The 3634-nt window shown below is 40.7% G+C and overlaps 1 long non-coding RNA gene across 1 annotated transcript; it reads left to right on the forward strand.

The window, feature by feature from the left end:
• The first annotated feature begins 1157 nt into the window (after window positions 1-1157).
• Window positions 1158-1780, forward strand: LOC143818508 (uncharacterized). The gene is made up of 3 exons (XR_013224579.1): window positions 1158-1233; window positions 1323-1391; window positions 1602-1780. It is a non-coding gene; the product is annotated as an uncharacterized LOC143818508 (long non-coding RNA).
• Window positions 1781-3634: the final 1854 nt, after the last annotated feature.

Below are 3634 nucleotides of genomic sequence, written 5' to 3' on the forward strand. Positions count from 1 at the left end.
GGCATTTTTAACAGGGCACAATGCAATATTCCACATCTGGGCAAGAAAAGCAAAAATTACATGTACAGAATGGGGGAAATAGAACTAAGCAACAACACGTGTAAAAAAGACTTCAGGATTCTAATAGATCACAGTCTGCACATGAGTCAACAGTGTAATGCAGCAGCAAAAAAGGCAAACACAGTTCTAAGATGTATTAAGAGATGCATAGAGTCTAGATCATGTGAAGTAATTTTCCCACTATTTTCCTCCTTGGTCAGGCCTCATCTGGAATACTGTGTCCAGTTCTGGGCACCACATTTTAAAAAATAAATTGAAAAACTGGATCAAGTTCAGAGAAGAGCTGCCAGGATGGTGAGCGGACTGCAAAGTACTGTATGTCCTACGAGGAATGGTTAAAGGATCTGGGAATGTTTAGCTTGCAAAAAAGAAGGCTAAGGCTAGGTTCACATTGCGCTAGGTGAGTCCGTCTAACGGACACGTTTTTAAGTAGTGAAAATGCAATATAACGCACATACTAACGCGCCCATAGACTTGCATTGTCTGACGCATCGTGACGCATGCCAAAATTGGCATGCGTTTGTCACATAACATTTCTTTCTGACGGACCTTGGAACGTGGCTTGCAGCGTTTTCGGGTTCCGGCCAAGCTAACGCAATACTAACGGAAGCGTTAATTCTGCCATTGAAGGCTATGGCAAACGCAGCCAGATGCAAATCGTGAAAAATATCCCAATAGAACCATACATTTTAATAGCGTTTGAGGGTGGTCCATGTGGTCATGTGACAGGAAACATGATTTCGGCCATTAATGTCCCTAGCACACATTTTTCCTGAGGCCTGCTGCACGTGAGAGAGAAAGTGTCTTGCAAGAGATCACAGGAAATGTAAGTACATTTGTATATATATATATATATATATATATATATATATATATATATATATATCTGTATACATCATGGGAGTCTGTATTGTCCGTCGGATGTGTGTGTACTAAAAATGTATTGCTTTGTTGCAGATGTCGGATAGTGAGGGAAGCAGCAGCAGCAGCAGCGTGTCTGCGGTTTTTTCTTCCCAGTCGGTAGGCTTGCACTTTAAAAAACCACTAAAAGTTGTGTGAAACTCCAGTGTATTGAGCTAAGCACGTGTATAATCATGTTTTTATTGCAAATAGGAGTCTTCGGAGCCCGAGGCTGCTAGGCCCCCCCAAAAAAAACAGGCAAAACCCACAAAGGTACATGGCAGACATTTTTAGTTTTGCAAGCATAAATTTATTGATCCAAGAAATGTAATTTTATTTTTTTCCATTTAAATACACAATAGGTTGTGGCACACGGAGGACACAAGAGAAAGAAGGTTCCTCGCCATCTGTCGTCGCCACAACTGCCAGTGGTAAATATAAAACTAGAAATTTTCTATCCAATACTTATCTACAATCTATCTATTCACTTTCTATCTACTATATCTATAAACTATCTATCCACTATCTATCTCGCTCTCTCTATCTTTCGCTCTATCTATCTATCTATCTATCTATCTATCTATCTGTCTACCAATAAAGTGAAATTGAACCTTTCAACATAACATTTTGTGTTTACATAGTCCAAGTCAGCGAGCCAAAAAAAAAGGATTGTGGTTGACGAAGAGCCGTTGACCATTCACAACGAGACACTGATCAACCTTGTGGAAGCCAACCCCTCAATATGGGACCAAAGCGACAGCTCCCACCATGACATCGTGAAGAACCGCAAGTTGTGGGATAAAATTATCTGTCACTTTGATCCCCGATACATGGAGAAGTCGTCAACATCAAAGAAAAAAATTGGTAAATATTGGTGATGTTACATTGTCTACTATCTATCTCTCAACTCTCAACTATATATACACTATTTCTTAAACTATTTCTCTATCATCTATCTAATAACTACTATCTATCAACTATCTATCTACTATCTATATATCAACTATCTTAACTAATTATACACAATTTTAAAACTATCAATATAAGAACTATCTATCTACTATTTATATATCTATTTTAAATTTTTTTTTTTTTATTTAAAGCCGATGCGGTCCATACCCGTTGGAAATCAATAAGGGATCGCTTTGTCTGTGACTACCGGAACAGTCAAAATGCACCAAGCGGATCAGGTGCCAAACGGGTGACCCCGTATGTGCATTATGAGCAATTGCTCTTTCTGCAAAAAACAGTGTCTCAGCGCTCATAAGTACAAATAGGTCTGTGTGCAAGACAAAATTGTTTAATTGAAGAAAAATAATTTATTTTTTTGGGGGGGTTACAGCACGATATGCAGTACCGCCGCGCCTAGACAGGCAGAGGAACTGGAGCCATCTCCACTGGAACCAAGGCAGCAGACGGGCGCTGAAGATGTGTCTGGCATCAGCGAGCCACGATCTGGGGAGAGAAGCACTGTTGCTTCTGGTGTGAGTGCCCGGTTGCAATCACAGCGTGGACGCAAGCGAGCATCACAAAAAGATGAAGCTGATGCCATTATTGTCGATGGACTCCAAAGGGTAGAGGACATGTGTCGTAGTGAACTCAAAGACCTGAGGCGGGAAATTACCGACTTGCAATCCCGCGAGTCTGTATATTCTGCAAATGAGTGGAAGCTACTTTTTTTGTCCTATGTTCCTGTAGCACAAAATATCCCGGCACACAGAAACCTTTTGTTTAGGCAAAGACTGAATGACCTTCTTGAGGAATTTGTGGGCCCCCAGGAACCCACTCCATCGAGAACAAGAAGCATAGACATGCCGGCCTACAACCCTCAATATAGAGTCCGGGGTGAAACGAGCATGGAACATCAGAGACAAAGTAGCAGTCCATCATACAGTTGGGCAGACAATACGCCCGCGCAATACCAGAGTCTATAGTACTGCTCACTGTCCCCAGCCAGGTGCAATTACTGCGTTTCACGTTTTGTTGGTTAATTTTTTTTTTTGCACCCAATTTCGTGTGTGTTTTTTTACATCCCTATGGGATATCATATGTTAAACATGTCTAGCAACAGTTTTTTCATACACATTCCAAAACTTTAGTAAACAGTTTAAAATTTAAGATTCTTGTATGACTTTAACTTTGAGCACAACATAATAACATGAATGTAACTTTTTACAAGACATAAAGGTTGTGGGAAATAAAACAAACAAAAAAAACCCCTCACATTTCAGCAAAACATCAGGACACAACTTCAGACTTTAAATAATTTTCACACGTGTCTGTCTTGCCATGGAACATGGCCTTCATGTGTGAAGTACTGTGCATCACGAGTAGTTGATCACGAATCCTCATTATTTGAGCTGTAGACCGAACAGCAGTAGATTCAATGCTAATGAGGTTCGACTCACATTCATCGGGGTCAACCACCTGGGGTTCATGTCTGGCAACAAAATTATGCAGACAGATGCATGCCTTCACAACACGGTCCACATTTTCTGGTTGCAGTTGCATGTAAGTTAGTAAAATTCGCCATTTTAATGTCAAAATACCAAAGGCACACTCCACATAACGTCTTGCCCGGCTCAAGCGATAATTAAAAATGCGCCTGGTGAAGTTCAGACTACGGCTTGAGTACGGCTTGAGGAGATTTTGTCCAAGTTGGAACGCCTCATCA

This window comes from Ranitomeya variabilis, chromosome 3, assembly GCF_051348905.1.
Source record: "Ranitomeya variabilis isolate aRanVar5 chromosome 3, aRanVar5.hap1, whole genome shotgun sequence".
NCBI classification, from domain to species: Eukaryota; Metazoa; Chordata; class Amphibia; order Anura; family Dendrobatidae; genus Ranitomeya; species Ranitomeya variabilis.